Below are 18,774 nucleotides of genomic sequence, written 5' to 3'. Positions count from 1 at the left end.
TCCCCTGACATCCCTTCCTAATCTCTACAGGGTCCTGCAGTCCTATGGGGTGGTCTCGGGCTATAAGGTGAACCTATCTAAGACATGGGCGATGCCCTTTAATCTCAAGGTGTTTCTCTCCACTCTTCTTCGGGCTGATTACTTCTTTAAGTGGTCTCCCTTTGCTGTTAAAGGGGTACTCCTGCTCAGTGTTTGGAACAAACTGTTCCAAACGCTGGAGCCGGTGTAGGGAGCTTGTGATGTCATAGCCCCACCCCTCATGACATCACGCTCCACCCCCTCAATCCAAGTCTATGGGAGGGGGTGTGACAGCCGTCTTGCCCCCTCCCATAGACTTGCATTGAGGGGGCGGGTCAAATGCTGAGCAGCGGAGGACCCAGCCAATTTTCACTGTAGGACCCGGCCACTTTATGAACATCTGATCACTTTCAATTTAACCATTAATATCTCTGGGATGCTTGTACCTTTCATTCTGATTCCAAGACAGTTTTTTCGTGACATATTCTACTTTATGTTAGTGGCAAAATTTTGTCGATGCTTGCATCGTTTCTTGGTGAAAAATTCAAAAATTTGTTTTTAACTTTGAAGCTGGACAGTCAGTGGCTGTCCAGAAATGCTGGGAGTTGTTGTTTTGCAACAGCTGGAGGCTCCATTTTGGAAACACTGATGTACAATAAGTTTTTCATTTTTATTGGGGGGGGGGGCAGTGTAAGGGGGTGTATATGTAGTGTTTTCCCTTTATTATGTGTTAGTGTATTGTAGTGTTTTTAGGGTATGTTCGCACTGGCAAAGGTTTACATTGAGCTTCCCGGGGACCGAAATTCCCATGGGCGTACGGGTACGCCCTGGGTCCTTAAGACCCAGGTACAGAAGGTGTATCCATACACCCTGGGTCCTGTACAGGTTAAGTATCTAAGTGTCCTCCTTACCCCTTGATAGTCTTCCTTTTATTCCACTAACTTCCCTCCTTTGTTCAGTGCCCTTAGGACGTTAATTATTTCGTTAATTAGGACGTTATATTTCATTTTTTGTCCGTATTGCAGCTGTTAAAATGATGGTCCTTCCCATGCTACTTTACATTTTTGAGACTTTATCGGTCTGGGTCCCGCTTGCTGCTCTCCGCTCGCTGTACTCAACCATTTTTAATATTATTTGGGATGTCAAGCGGGACCGTTTGCTTATGTCCTAGTTGTTTGCCAAGTTTTTGTTACAGTGGGTCGTAAAAAAAAAAAAATGTAATTCTGTTGTAACCCCTGATTTTTTATTTTTACAAGGGGTTAATGCAGAAAAAGCTCCATAAAATTTGCTACCTAATTTCTCTTGATTCTGGAAATACCCATATCTGGATGTAAGTCGCCTTTACACAGCCCCCATGGTGCCAGAACAGTGGAAACTCCCCACAAGTCACCCCAGTTTGGAAACTGCACCCCTGCAGTGAGCATTTACACTCCACTTGCATTTGACAGATTTTTGGAAGATTGCTTTGCGTCCACATATGGGGTATATCTGTACTTGGAAAAAATAGTGTTACAAATTTTGGGGGACTTTTTTCATTTTGCCTTTTATGAAAAAGAAAAGTTGGGGGCTGCACTAGTTGGGGGCAACACCAGCATGTTAGTGTAAACATTTTTTTTTTTTTTTACACTAACATGCTGGTGTTGCCCCATACTTTTAATTTTCATAAGCAGTAAAAGAAGAAAAAGACTCCCAAAATTTGTAACACAATTTCTCTCAAGTACTGATATACCCCATATGTGGACGCAAAGCGTTCTGCGGGCACACAACAGGGCTCAGGAGTGAGAGAGCACCATGTTCATTTGAGGCCTAAATTAGTGATTTCCACATGGATCCTTGCAGAGGTTCTAAAATAAACGCAATAGAATAAACAACCACATGTGACCCCATTTTGGAAACCACACCCCTCAAGAAATGTAACAAGGGGTGCAGTGAGCATTTACACCACACTGGTGTTCAACAGATTTTTTGGAACAGTAGGCTGTGCATATGTAAATTAAATTTTTGATACTACAGACCACTGTTCCAAAAATCTTTCAGACATCTGTGGGGTGTAAATGCTCACTTCACTCCTTGTAACATTCCATGAAGGGTTTAGTTTCCAAAATGGGGTCACATATGCTTTTTTTTTATTTATTTATTTATTTTTTTGCGCTTATGTCAGAAGCCACCCCTGAGCAAATCACCAATTTAGGCCTCAAATGTACATTTGCTGTCTCCTGAGCCATGTTGTGCACCCACACAGGGACGTGCACAGACATTTTGAAGGGCAGGGGCTCAAGTAAAAAAAAGAGGGCACTTTTCATAAATTAAAAAACGTCTGCCAGACTTAATGGGCAAACGTACTGCGGCCCAGGGACACAGTGGACTCCCGCCGGGCCTCCTCGACATTCCTATGCCCATAAAAGTTGGTGTTTTTGTAAAATCGAGTCAAGAACAGTTTCTATGAAGGTATGCCATGTGTATATACACTTTGGCTGTGCTGTCAGTCTTATTTACAGAAAACATGTGACAGCTGCCCTATAATATACTGTATTATAGAGGAGATTTATACAAAACCTGTGCAGAGAAAGAGCGGTGCAGTCGCCCATAGCAACCAATCAGATCGTTTTGCAGAGGGCTTTTCCTCTGCAAAGGTTTTAATAAATCTCCCCCTATATGCCCCCACCTGAGCTCTATATGACAGAACCCATCACCAATAACCCAGCACCCATCACCAATCACCCAGCACCAATCACTCAGCACCCATCACCCATCCCCAATCACTCAGCACCCATCAACCATCACCCAGCACCCATCACCAATCACCCAGCACCCATCACCCAGCACCAATCACCCAGCACCAATCATCCAGCACCCATCACCAATCACCCAGCACCCATCACCAATCACCCATCACCCATCACCAATCACCCAGCACCCATCACCAATCACCCAGCACCAATCACCCAGCACCTATCACCAATCATCCAGCACCAATCACCCAGCACCCATCACCAATCACCCAGCACGCAGCACCAATCACCCAGCACCAATCACCCAGCACCCAGCACCAATCACCCAGCATCAATAACCCAGCACCAATCACCCAGCACCAATCACCCAGCACCCATCACCCAGCACCAATCACCCAGCACCAATCACCCAGCACCCATCACCCAGCACCCATCCCCAATCACCCAGCACCCATCTTATGCAGGAATCTTCTCACAGCCCTGGTTCTTACACTGAAGAGATGGACACCTCACTAATATATACGTACAGTCTACAATATACTAGAGTTGGCAAAAAAAGAATTATTAATATACAAAGACGTCCATGCATAGCACAGCATACAGGATGGAGGCAGGAAACTCCGCCTCCATTGCGCACAAGACTGACTTCGCATACTAGCAATGTGGGGCAATACCTAGAAAATGGAAAGACCAATTTTTGTATACTGCACTGTAACCTAGTGCATTGGGTTTAGTGCGAATAAACAGCCTGTCAGTTTCCCTTTAATTATATACCTTACCCCCCTTAATGATCTATATACTGTGCCACCATTCATCTATTGATTCCCTATATACTGTGCCACCATTAATGAACTATATACTGTGCCACCATTAATGAACTATATACTGTGCCACCATTAATGAACTATATACTGTGCCACCATTCATCTATTGAATCCCTATATACTGTGCCACCATTAATGAACTATATACTGTGCCACCATTAATGAACTATATATTGTGCCACCATTAATGAATTATATACTGTGCCACCATTCATCTATTAATTCCCTACATACTGTGCCACCATTAATGAACTATATACTGTGCCACCATTAATGAATTATATACTGTGCCACCATTCATCTATTAATTCCCTATATACTGTGCCACCATTAATTAACTATATACTGTGCCACGATTAATGAATTATATACTGTGCCACCATTCATCTATTAATTCCCTATATACTGTGCCACCATTAATGAACTATATACTGTGCCACCATTAATGAACTATATACTGTGCCAGCATTAATGAACTATATACTGTGCCACCATTAATTAACTATATACTGTGCCACCATTAATGAACTATATACTGTGCCACCATTAATGAACTATATACTGTGCCAGCATTAATGAACTATATACTGTGCCACCATTAATGAACTATATACTGTGCCACCATTAATGAACTATATACTGTGCCACCATTAATGAACTATATACTGTGCCACCATTAATGAACTATATACTGTGCCACCATTAATGAACTATATACTGTGCCACTATTATTTAACTATACTGTGCCACCACTAAGGGTGCGTTCACACGTGCATATTTTCTGCTGCAGATCTGCTGCAGATTTGCTTTAGCAGAATTCTCTACCCATTGTCAATGGGAAGCAAAATCTGCAGCAGATCTGCAGCAAAAATAGGCACGTTTGAACGCACCCTAAGGATCTATACACAGTGCCAGCATACACAAAAAATATAATGTTCCAATATAATGAAATATATACTGTGCTTCCATAAATTCCCTATATACTGTGCTTACATTCCTCCAATAATTCCTTAATAATGTGCTTCATACAATAAATACAAGCACATAACATAAAGGCACATACATTACATAGGTCATATACACACATACAGTACATAGGTAATATACACACATACAGTACATAGGTAATATACACACATACAGTACATAGGTAATATACACACATACAAAGAGACACTGACACATACATACAGGTACAAATATACATTAAGAAACATAAATACACAGACACACATATAACATGGAATATATACTAAAAGATACAGCCGATAAGCACATCATACATACAGGTACACACATACAATCACTCACAGATATATACACACATACATACATACACACACACACACACACATACATACACACATACAGATTCACTTGCTTATATACATACACACATACATAGATTCACTTGCTCATATATATACACACACACACATATACATACATACACACATACATAGATTCACTTGCTCATATATATATACACACACACATACATAGATAGATTCACTTGCTCACATATACACACACATATACATACCAGTGGCGTTGCGACCCGGGTGCGGGGGGTGCGGCCCTAACCTAATGGGGTGACACCAAGACGCTCCGCAGCACCCCCCTCCCCAGCTACACTGACACCCCCCTACTGTGCCCGACCGGCCTCCCATCCGTCAGCACCCCCCCCCGCCTTCACCTGCGCTGTGTGTGTGCAGTGCGCCCGTCCATCAGCAACCCCCCCCTCTTTCAGTGCGCCCGTCCGTCATCACACCACCCCCCTCACCTTCACCAGCACTGTGCCCGGCCTCCGCTCCCATGTCTGCGCCGGCCTGACGTCACACCGTATGGCCGTGCAGGGGGACGTCAGTTACGTCACTCGCAGGGCGCCCAGTGAGAAGGATCGATGCGCTGGATGGGTGAGTGTGTGTGTCTGTCTCTCTGTCTGTCTGTCTCTATCTATGTTTGTGTGTGTGACTCTGTGTGTGTGTCTGTCTGTGAGTGTGTGTCTCTGACTGTGTGTGTGTTTGTGTGTGTGTCTCTCTGTGTTGTATGTGGTTTCTTTTTTGTGTGTGCGTGTGTGTGTGTGGGGGGGGGGGGTTGAACCAGTGATCTAATGTGGGGAGACTTTGACCCATTGTGGGGAACCTGCAAGGGAACCTGCGGCCTAATGTGGGGAAACTACTACCTAATGTGGGGAGTCTATTCTACCTAATATGGGGAGTCTATTCTACCTAATGTGGGGAATCCGTGCTACCGAATGTGGGGAATCTATGCTACCTAATGTGGGGAAACTGCTACCTAATGTGGGGAATCTGTGCTACCTAATGTGTGGAAATTGCTACCTAATGTGGGGTAACTGGTACCTACCTAATGTGGGGGAACTGGTACCAAATGTAGGTAATCTATGCTGCCTAATGTGGGGAAAAGATGCTACCTAATGTGGGGAAACTGCTACCTACCTAATGTGGGGGAACTGCTGCCTACCTAATGCTCCCCCCCTGGCAGTAGCACCCTCATCATCCACCAGCAACACCCCCCCCCCCCCCCCAGCAGCACCTCCATCAGCAGATCCTGTCAGGAGGATGATCCTGCCGATGGATGATGGGGGTAATACTGCCAGGGGGGATGGCCAGTAGCACCCTCATCATCCTCCAGCAACACCCCCCCCCAGTAGTAGCACCCCCATCATCCACTAGCAACACCACCAATACCTCCCTCCCGTGGTAATAGCATCAGCTAACGGATGTTGAGGGGTGTTACTGCGGTTGTGGTATTATATTCAGAGGGTGCACTGTATGGCAACGTTATATTCAGAGGGCGCAGTTTGTGGTAGTATTATATTCAGAGGGCGCAGTTTGTGGTAGTATTATTAGAGATGAGCGAACGTACAGTAAATTCGATTCGTCACAAACTTCTCGGCTCGGCAGTTGATGACTTATCCTGCGTAAATTAGTTCAGCCTTCAGGTGCTCCGGTGGGCTGGAAAAGGTGGATACAGTCCTAGGAAAGAGTCTCCTAGGACTGTATCCACCTTTTCCAGCCCACCGAAGCACCTGAAAGCTGAACTAATTTATGCAGGAACTGCATCAACTGCCGAGCCGAGAAGTTTGTGACGAGTTGAATTTACTGTAGTTCGCTCATCTCTAAGTATTATATTCAGAGGACGCAGGGGGTGGTAGTATTATATTCAGAGTGTACAGTATGTGTTGGTATTATATTCAGAGGGTACAGTATGTGGTAGTATTATATTCAGTGGGTACAGTGTGTGGCTGTATTATATTCAGGGGTACAGTATGTGGCAGATTTATGTTCAGAGTGTACAGTGTCTGTTGGCATTATATTCAGAATGTACAGTGTGTGGTAGTATTATATTCAGTGGGTATGGTGTATGGAAGGTTTATAATCAAAGAGTATAGTGTATAGTAGTATTATATTTAGAGGATACAGTGTCTGGCAGGTTTATAATAATAATTGTTTTCATATAGAGGATGAGAATGCGCTGACATAGTGAGGAGACGTCTGGGCGTCACATTCTACAGACAGAAGTTTTAGCTGGACCAGGCGGTATGTACCATCTGAATCAGATAAGGGAAGACTATAGAGAAGACGTCACCTGTAGTCACTGATATCATTGTTCATTCTCCTCTCTATGTCCTATAAGACCTGTAGTCTCTTGTCAGTTCTACAGTTAGGTCAGTGAACCTACAACTCCCAGCATAACCTCACCACTGCTCAAAGGGGTACTCTACTGGAAAACATTTTTTTTAATCAACTGGTGCTACAAAGTTAAACAGATTTGTAAATTACTTCTATTAAAAAATCTTAATCCTTCCAGTACTTATTAGCTGCTGTATAAGCGATTCACAGGAAGTTATTTTCTTTTTTAATTTATTTTCTGTCTGACCACAGTGCTCTGTGCTGACACCTCTGTCCATGTCAAGAACTGTCCATAGTAGGAGCAAATCCCCATAGCAAACCTCTGGACAGTTCCTGACATGGACAGAGGTGTCAGCAAATAGCACTGTGGTCAGACTGGAAATAACTATACAACTTCCTGTGGAGCATACACCAGCTTATAAGTACTGTAAGTATTAAGATTTTAAATAGAAGTAATTTAAAAATCTGTTTAACTTTCTGGCACCAGTTGATATAAAAGTAAATGTTTTCCAGTGGAGTACCCCTTTAAGTAATTCTGGGAGCAGTATATTTAAATGATGAAAACTTCTTTAACCCTTTCCCATTCTGTGGCAACTGGTATATCTGATTATTATACTGGAATTTCTCACAATGCGCTACAACAGTGGTGTCTGTCACAACAGGCTAAAAAGTTACTGGGGGGAGGAGGGAGGTATGGGAGTGACACCATTTTCTACCGCACCGGGTGACACCAACCCTAGCAACGCCACTGTATACATACATACATATACATAGATTCACTTGCTCATATATATATACACATATACATAGATTCACTTGCTCACATATATATATATATATATATATATATATATATACACACACACACACACACACACATACGCACACATACATAGATACACATATACATAGATTCACTTGCTCATATATATATACACATATACATAGATTCACTTGCTCACACACATATATATATATATATATATATATATATATATATATATATGTACACATACACACACACACACATACACACACATACATACATACACATATACATAGATTCACTTGCTCACATATATAGGCACATACATAGAGATAGACACACACACAAACACACATATATATGCACCTCACACTGACATACAGTCACTCACATATATACACAGTCACTTACACTAAGGCCCCAGCCATCCCTCTCTGCACAGGCGCATACATAGAGAAACACACAAACACATACACACAAATATATATATACATACACACACACACTGACATACAATCACTCACATATACACACACACACTTAGACACAATCACTCACATATATTTACAGTCACTTACAGTAAGGGCTGCATAGACTGAATTTTGTGTCTGGACATGCAGTGGGCGGGGCTTCTCTCTGCCTCCGCTGCTCCTGTCTCCTCTGTGTGGAGAGAAGCAGAGAAATGGCAGATAATGACAGGGAGAGTGGCGCCCCTTGCTGCAGGGAGGGCACAGCACCCTCCATTAAACCACATACAAATCTCCCCAGCAATGGATCCTTTTTACTTCACCTGTCACCCTGCAGCTCTTTTTGTGAGGGCACTAGAGGGGCAGGTGAGGAAAAGGGCAGGGGCTCCAGCCCCCCTTTCACTCCTATGTGTGCACGTCCCTGCACCCACACATTGCTTTGTGTCCACATATGGAGTCAGGGGTGGGCTGACAACACTTGGGGCCCCCAGACCAAAAAAAGGAAGGGCCCACTGCCTCCTCAGTCTTCTACCACGTCCCTTTTCCACCCAAATCTCCCACATAATAAACTAAAATGTGTTTATGTAAGAAACACTTTAACGTAGGCAAATTTCCATGACCAATAATACTGGTATACAAGGAGTAAATATATACCACTGATCTGCAGCGTCCTCTTTCCTTTTCTTCTCTGTCTGGATCAGACCACCATGTCAATCTCTTACCATCTGCAGGGCAAACATGTCAGACTCTACATTTTTTCAGTGTCCACCCATCTATAGGCCCACAAACTGTAATAATCCCCTTCAGGTAGATAGGTAGCCACGTAAATAAGTAACTAGGTAGGCGGATCAGGAATCCAGATATGTAGGTAGGTGACTAGCCAGGTAGGTAGGTAGGGGGCTAGCAAGGTAGTTAGGCAGCCATGTATGAAGGCCAGACATGTACATAGTTAGGTAGCCAGGTATGTAGGTAGTTAGATAGCCCGGTATGTAGGTAAGTATTTAGGCATACATATAAAGTTAGGTAGCCCCCCCCCTTCCCTGTTGGTATAGACAGCAGAATTACCCCCCCCCCCTCTTCCTTGTAGGTATAGGCAGCAGAGTTAACCCCCCTTCCCTGTAGGCATAGGCGGTAGAGTTAACCCCCCTTCCCCATAGGTTTAGGCAGCAGAGTTAACCCTCCTCCCTGTAGGTATAGGAACAGAGTAGACCCCTCCCCCTTTCTCCATAGGTATAGGCAGCAGTTAACCCCCCCTTTCCTCATAGGTGAATAGTGATTTTTCTGTACGTACACACAGTCAGGTTTACAACAAGTTTTCCGCTACAAGTTTGATCCTCGGCAAATTTCTCACAACTCAAACTCGGAACGGGGAACTTACGGCACCGATCTCTTTTTTTCCAGGCCATTGGGTCACCAGAGATCCGAATGGCCTGGAAATGTCATATGGAAGGTCACAGTTTAGAGACCACTGCACAGTGGTCACCAAACTGTTGCCCTCCAGATATTGCAAAACTACAACTTTCAGCATCCCCAGACAGCCAACCCCATGTTTCCTGCTGTGAGTTTGAAGAGGAGCAGGCTCTCTGTGCCAAATTTTTGGCAGCAAATTTCCGCTGATGAAAATCCACCTCAACCCCTATTTTATAATGCAGATCTGTCACAAATATGCAACAAAATGAGCATAATGAGCGGTTGTTCTGACTCGGATTTACCTAAGGTTCATTATTTTTCTCTAGGATACAGCATGGCGGCAGCAGCTACATCATAAGTATTTAAAATATTTTTAATGCTGCCGCCAAGGTTCCTGGTTGAAAATATAGCCCAGTGTGTCAGAAATGTGACAGACCCTATTTAACTCTTCCCATTTCATTTATTTTCTTTTTTTTTCTCCTTCCCTGCCTTCTAAGATAACTTTTTATTTTTCCACCAACAGAGTCGTATAATGGGGATTTTTTTTATTTATAGCACAACATTCTTTAATATTTTGTCTTGTAAAATGTTAGATATCACAATGGAAGCCTAACAGATCCCATTAAAAATAACACTATAAAATCATACAGTAGCCTTACCAGCTTTCTTTCTTAACCTTCCCTTATGACATCACACATGTGACATCAGTCTTTGGTTGATACCTTTACCAGCCACTAGTACAGTTCAGGCCTTAGGTATCAGAGGGAGCGCACACAAAGAGCAGATGAGGAAGAGGACAAGATGACACAGGAGAGGTACATCAATCCTAAATATTGATCAGAATACATCTAGAGTTCTAGACTTGCAAATAATGACTAGATCTTTTAAATATAATGTGTCACAATAATAGTGTTAATTGTATTAAATCTAGTTATTTAACTATACACTTTGCTGATGATCACAAATGACCAAGTATATACTGTTTATATTCAATTCTATTATACAAAGAGTTGGGGGGGGTGTATGTCCTGTATGGGTATATTAAGTCTATGGGGGAGAATCATCAAAACCTGTGTAGAGGAAGAGTGGAGCATCAGATCAGATCGCTTCTTTCAGTTTTTAGAGGCCTTTTTAAAATGAAAGAATCAATCTTATTGGTTTCTACGGGCAACTGGTCAACATTTCCTCTGCGCTGGTGTTGATAAATCTCCCCCTATATGTATAGTTTTCTATACTAAGAAAGTCAAAAGCACCTAAATGTCTAAAACACACCTACATGTATGTGACCTACTAATGGGGGTGACAGGGAAGTAATGTAAGAGATGTCTGACCTTTAACATGACCTCCTGTTATAACCTAAAACAAGAAATTAGGCTGAAATAACGTATATTTCACTATTATAATGCTGGATTTCTTGTATGACTATTAGTACTGAATCATAAAAAGAAATGCATACATTGAATTTTCTTTAACATGATTGTCCCACAGAGCAAATTTGGTAAAATCAGATGTGTGCCCCATACATATATGTAAAGGGGTACAAAAATAATTTATATCCCTGTAGAGTTCTTCTCCCTCATGGATCTGATCCCCTAGTATCCTCTCTGAGCTGGAACCCTACCGTTGCCAGGCAACTTTCCCCCAATCCCCCTTGCTTATAAGCACAGTGGAAACAAACTGCCATTACCTTCAGGACACTGCAGTTGAACTGAGCATGTGTTAGGGAGCATTCACACCACGTTTTAGCTATACAGGGACCTGATTTGGCTGGGGGCAGTGAAAACCAGGTGCTCCCTTATACCAGCCGGACCTGGCCCCCTTCTCATTCATTTGAATGATCTGACCAGAGTCAAACTGCGGTTTTCAGTTGGTTCAGAAAAACGGATATAGGGCAAAAATGAGCCGACCGGAGACATTGTTTGACTCCGGTTGGCTCATTTAAATGAATGAGAAGGGGGCCGGGACCGGCTGGGATATGGGAGCGCCCGGTTTTCAAAGAGGTGGGGTTAATCTGCTGAAGTGCCGAAGCTTGGCACACCTCCTCGCTTGCTCCCACCTCCCAGGCCCTCCTTGATTGATGTTCTGAGCCCGGTTTTTCAATCAAGAAGGAGCTGGAGGGGAGAGCAAGTAAGTGGATGTGCCGGGATGAGACACTTGAGCAGCTTAGATCAGCCTCCTTGCACCCTACATTTGTGTATTACACCTGAATATTAGACAATACTGGAGTAAACTATGTGGAATGTTGATTTAGGGATCTATCCAATTGCTAGCAGGCCATGGACACAAGATTACATATAAGATAAGGTTATATGCCGACCAGGTATTATATTGTAGTTCCCAGCGAATTGAATCTAACTTTGAAGGGGAAGTGCCTTTAGGCACTTCCCCCTTCAAAGTTAGCGGGTCATGTAGAAATTTTTCTGTACCATGTCTATGACAATCATGGGTGCTTTTTGCCTTCCTTAGGTTGTAGGGCTATTGTTACCATTAAAATTGTCAGAACCCTAAAATAAACCCTAACAGACCCAACTAAACTAAGGAATACATGTTCATAGTTATTAAAAAGAGGAAACACACCCCTCAAGGAACATAACAAGGGGTACAGTGAGCCTTAACACACCACAGGTGTTTGATGACTTTTTGTAAAATTTGGATGAGTAAATAAAAAAAAATAGGAGGAAATACGAGAAAATGCCCCTCAAAATTTGTAACCCCATTTCTTCTGGGTTTGGAAGTATCCCATGTATGGATGTAAAGTGCTCTGCGAGCAAACTACAATGATCAGAAGAGAAGAAGCGCCATTGGGCTTTTGGAGAGAGAATTCGTCTGGAATTCAAGTCAGGGGACATGTGCGTTTACAAAGCCCCCATGGTGCCAGAACAGTGGACCCCCCCACATGTGACTCTATTTCGGAAACAACACCCCTCACAGAATGTAACAATGGGTGCAGTGAGCATTTACACCCCACTGACGTTTGACAGACTTTTGGAACAGTGGGCTGTGCAAATGAAAACTTAAATTTTTCATTTTCATGGACCCCTGTTCCAAAAATCTGTCAGACACCAGTAGGGCATAAATGCTCACTGCACCCCTTATTACATTCCATGAGGGGTGTAGTTTCCAAAATGCGGTCACATGTTGGGGGGGGTTCCGCTGTTCTGGCACCATGGGGGCTTTGTAAACGCACATGGCCTTCAATTCCAGCCAAATTCTCTCTCCAAAAGTCCAATGGCGCTCCTTCTCTTCTGAACCCTGTAGTGAGCCAGCAGAGCACTTTATGTCCACACATGGGGTTATTTATATATTCAGAAGAAATGGTGATACAAATTATGGGGGGCTTTTTCTCAATTACCCCTTGTGAAAATGAAAAATTTGGGATAACATTAGAAATTAGAAATATTAGCAATAAATTCATCATAAAATATACTTACTGTTAAATACTTTAACTCAATATAAAATAAAAATAAAAACAATAAAAATTAATAAAATGTAAAAAATATATATAAAAAATATGTATAGAAAAATCTAAAATCACTAACTAAAAAATAAAATACACAAAATACATAAAAAATACAAATAATAACATAAATATAACAAAAATAAAATATAGCACCAATCACTAATAATAAATAGATTAAGATTATACAAGCAAGTACTTTCTGAATAAGATAACGTTTTTTCACTTCCATCTACTGTATATATATATGTGTATATATATATATATATATATATATAATTCCCTCTGCTTCCCTTCTCCCTTCCTTATTCCCCCCCACCCCTCCCTTGCAACTTACATGCTACTCAAGAAATCCATATCTTAGGACATCATATATCCCAGACTACCATAGCTTATTACATAACAAACAGAATAAATAGCAGTCTATACCGATTCACAGAATATAAATAAATAAAATATTTTTTCTCCTATAAAATTGCATGAGTTACAAGATCATTTACATGAGAATATAATTACTCATGTTAATACCACACTTTTACATACTCCATGGTCTGCACTATGGATAATTTGGAACATACCCTACACAGTCTTAGTCCCAGAACATGCACAGTAGTACTCTAGAAGTGAAATACAGACAAAGTCCGAAGTCATGCGCACAGGTCCAGCAATATGTAGATATCGTGAGAAGTGAATCATCCATCATAAGGCTTGCGCATTGATTACCAATGTGCGGACATGCGTACCTACTGTGACATCACATGTAAACAAAGGTGGTGATAGGTGCAGAAAATAAACACATGCCAGACCATAACAAACTGTATGATTGGTTGCGACTTTTCGCAGGATTGGTACACAACTATAGCGGGACACAAGATTGTGATGTGCGGCCATCTGATTGGCGATAGCACGGCACAGGAAATGAACGCAATGTGAGATTATATAAAGCCTACCTTGCGTCCGGGGCACCATTAGCCTCAAAGCCCTTGACCAAGCTGGTTTATTCAGCGAAACGTCGAGGAGGCTAGCCATGTTTTAATACAGCGTGTGTTCACTGTTAGTAATGTTAATGCAGCATGCATACTCACCTACTAGTGCACAGATCATAGTGCACAATATATATTAATTGTTGAGCACTAACAGAAACTTAGTAGCTAGGAGAGGTTTCCCATTCCCATAAAAAATTCTGTGACACCGCCGATAATTTTAAACCGTGTGTTTCATAAGGGTAGCTTTTTAGTTTGTGAATTGAATAAAGTTTAAAAGTTTTAGGGGGGCTTCTAGTAAGGGTTTTCCCCAGAAGGGGTAGCCCCTTAAAGGTTGATATTGCACTATTACCCTGGAACCTTCAGGGATCCTTTTTTGTTTAATTCACTGACCATAGAAGGAAAGTAAACATTGCTGGTTAGCTCAATGGTGCTGATCGGGACCTCCGCGATAAAATCGTGGCGTCCCGAACAGCTTGCAGGACGCGAGAAGGATCCCTACCTGCCTCCTCGCTGTCCGATCGCCAAATGACTGCTCCATGCCTGAGATCCAGGCAGGAGCAGTTGAGTGGCAATAACACTGATCAATGCCATGCTAAAAGAAACAAAAAATAACACATACCCCAAACATTGCAAACACAAAACCCCCAAAAACCTGTCAATAGTCTCTGTCAACATGATCCTGGGAGGGAAAATACACTGCACTACAATAGAAATAAAAATCCCTATCATCTATATCTCAATGGGTTCCATCTTTTCTTTTGTTCTTTTTTCTAATGCGGTTTTATAATCCCTGAGACAAGTAGTTCTGGCCCTAGAGTGTTATATATATTAGCGTCTGTAGCATGTATAAGGGACATGTTATCATACCTGTGTCTTTTTATAGGTGATTGATGCCCGGTGAAAGGGTGAAAGGGACCTATACCCCCGTCAGCTGCAGGAAAGGAACAAAGAGACAGGTAATTAATATTTATATTAATTACTGATAACAATCAGGCTAGATATAACATCTAAACCTGCAAAGATGTCATAGTCTCTACCTTATACATGAAGATATATGTGTTTTTAATAAGTATATCGTCTATAGACAGCTTCTTATATAACACAACCATGTCTCAGGTACAGAGATTAGGAACATTTATGATTTCTAATATCTGTTTTTTATTTGTAGTAATTTCTTTTTAAATAGACTGACCGCAGATTTAAGACATAACTGTACTGTAAAGAAAAATCTATAAGTTAATGTAATAAATCACATACTATAACTGATTATTGCCATTTAAAACTATGAAAAATACATTATGTTGATTATAAAACAGAAATACAGAATGGAGACAACCGTCTGTGGCTCAAGCTCGACTGCCCATTTCTTTGAGTGGCCCCTCAATGTTCTGGAAACGGGTGGAGGACATTGTCTCCATTAGAATGGGTCCCCCTAAGATGCTTCGGCTGTTGATCTGAAGTGCATTCTGTGCTTTGGAATCTCGGGGGCAAACTGTATTTCTGTTATTAATTTTTAGTTTAGCAATTCCCACCGCAACATGGTTAACCTCTATCCTAAATTTCTGCACAAAATTGATAAAAGACATTCCAAGAAATATTTTGCCAAATAAAAATATATAAAATATTGATGAAGTTGATGAATAATAATAACAACAAAAAAAACAGTTTTTGATTAAAAAACAAATAAACAATAATAATTTATCAAATATTTTGCTCCTGTCCCCTTCCCCAAAAATAAAAAAACATATATTACCCTTAAAATTTATGAATAAAGAAACAAAAAATAACACATACCCCAAACATTGCAAACACAAAACCCCCAAAAACCTAACAATAGTGTCTGTCAACATCATCCTGGGAAGGATAATACGCTGCACTACAATAGAAATAAAAATCCCTATCATCTATATCTCAATGGGTTCCATCTTTTCTTTTGTTCTTTTTTCTAATGCGGTTTTATAATCCCTGAGACAAGTAGTTCTGGCCCTAGAGTGTTAGATATATTAGCGTCTGTAGCATGTATAAGGGACATGTTATCATACCTGTTTCTTTTTATAGGTGATTGATGCCCGGTGAGAGGGTGAAAGGGACCTATACCCCCGTCAGCTGCAGGAAAGGAACAAAGAGACAGGTAATTAATATTTATATTAATTACTGATAAAAATCAGGCTAGATACAACATCTAAACCTGCAAAGATGTCATAGTCTCTACCTTATACATGAAGATATATGTGTTTTTAATAAGTATATCATCTATAGACAGCTTCTTATATAACACAACCATGTCTCAGGTACAGAGATTGGGAACATTTATGATTTCTAATATCTGTTTTTTATTTGTAGTAATCCCTTTTTCAATAGACCGACCGCAGATTTAAGACATAACTGTACTGTAAAGAAAAATCTATAAGTTAATGTAATAAATCACATACTATAACTGATTATTGCCATTTAAAACTATGAAAAATACATTATGTTGATTATAAAACAGAAATACAGAATGGAGACAACCGTCTGTGGCTCAAGCTCGACTGCCCATTTCTTTGAGTGGCCCCTCAATGTTCTGGAAACGGGTGGAGGACATTGTCTCCATTAGAATGGGTCCCCCTAAGATGCTTCGGCTGTTGATCTGAAGTGCATTCTGTGCTTTGGAATCTCGGGTGCAAACTGTATTTCTGTTATTAATTTTTAGTTTAGCAATTCCCACCGCAACATGGTTAACCTCTATCCTAAATTTCTGCACAAAATTGATAAAAGACATTCCAAGAAATATTTTGCCAAATAAAAATATATAAAATATTGATGAAGTTGATGAATAATAATAACAACAAAAATAACAGTTTTTGATTAAAAAACAAATAAACAATAATAATTTATCAAATATTTTGCTCCTGCCCCCTTCCCCAAAAATAAAAAAAACATATATTACCCTTAAAATTTATAAATAAAGAAACAAAAAATAACACATACCCCAAACATTGCAAACACAAAACCCCCAAAAACCTAACAATAGTGTCTGTCAACATCATCCTGGGAGGGATAATACACTGCACTACAATAGAAATAAAAATCCCTATCATCTATATCTCAATGGGTTCCATCTTTTCTTTTGTTCTTTTTTCTAATGCGGTTTTATAATCCCTGAGACAAGTAGTTCTGGCCCTAGAGTGTTAAATATAATAGCGTCTGTAGCATGTATAAGGGACATGTTATCACACCTGTGTCTTTTTATAGGTGATTAATGCCCGGTGAGAGGGTGACAGGGACCTATACCCCCGTCAGCTGCAGGAAAGGAACAAAGAGACAGGTAATTAATATTTATATTAATTACTGATAACAATCAGGCTAGATATAACATCTAGACCTGCAGAGATGTCATAGTCTCTACCTTATACATGAAGATATATGTGTTTTTAATAAGTATATCGTCTATAGACAGCTTCTTATATAACACAACTGTTTCTCAGGTACAGAGATTGGGAACATTTATGATTTCTAATATCTGTTTTTTATTTGTAGTAATCCCTTTTTCAATAGACTGACCGCAGATTTAAGACATAACTGTACTGTAAAGAAAAATCTATAAGTTAATGTAATAAATCACATACTATAACTGATTATTGCCATTTAAAACTATGAAAAATACATTATGTTGATTATAAAACAGAAATACAGAATGGAAACAACCGTCTGTGGCTCAAGCTCGACTGCCCCTTTCTTTGAGTGGCCCCTCAATGTTGTGGAAACGGGTGGAGGACATTGTCTCCATTAGAATGGGTCCCCCTACGATGCTTCGGCTGTTGATCTGAAGTGCATTCTGTGCTTTGGAACCTCGGGGGCAAACTGTATTTCTGTTATTAAATTTTAGTTTAGCAATTCCCACCCCAACATGGTTAACCTCTATCCTAAATTTCTGCACAAAATTGATAACAGACATTCCAAGAAATATTTTGCCATATAAAAATATATAAAATATTGATGAAATTGATGAATAATAATAATAACAACAAAAATAACAGTTTTTGATTAAAAAACAAAAAAACTAAAATAATTTATAAAATATTTTGCTCCTGCCCCCTTCCCCCAAAAATAAAAAAACATATATTACCCTTAAAATTTATGAATAAAGAAACAAAAAAATAACACATACCCCAAACATTGCAAACACAAAACCCCCAAAAACCTAACAATAGTCTCTGTCAACATCATCCTGGGAGGGATAATACACTGCACTGCAATAGAAATATAAATCCCTATCATCTATATCTCAATGGGTTCCATCTTTTCTTTTGTTCTTTTTTCTAATGCGGTTTTATAATCCCTGAGACAAGTAGTTCTGGCCCTAGAGTGTTATATATATTAGCGTCTGTAGCATGTATAAGGGACATGTTATCATACCTGTGTCTTTTTATAGGTGATTGATGCCCGGTGAGAGGGTGAAAGGGACCTAAACCCCCG

The sequence above is a fragment of the Hyla sarda genome, chromosome 3 (assembly GCF_029499605.1).
Source record: "Hyla sarda isolate aHylSar1 chromosome 3, aHylSar1.hap1, whole genome shotgun sequence".
Classification (NCBI taxonomy): domain Eukaryota; kingdom Metazoa; phylum Chordata; class Amphibia; order Anura; family Hylidae; genus Hyla; species Hyla sarda.
The sequence above is the reverse complement of the archived record's forward strand: the minus strand, read 5'-3'. Positions refer to the sequence as shown.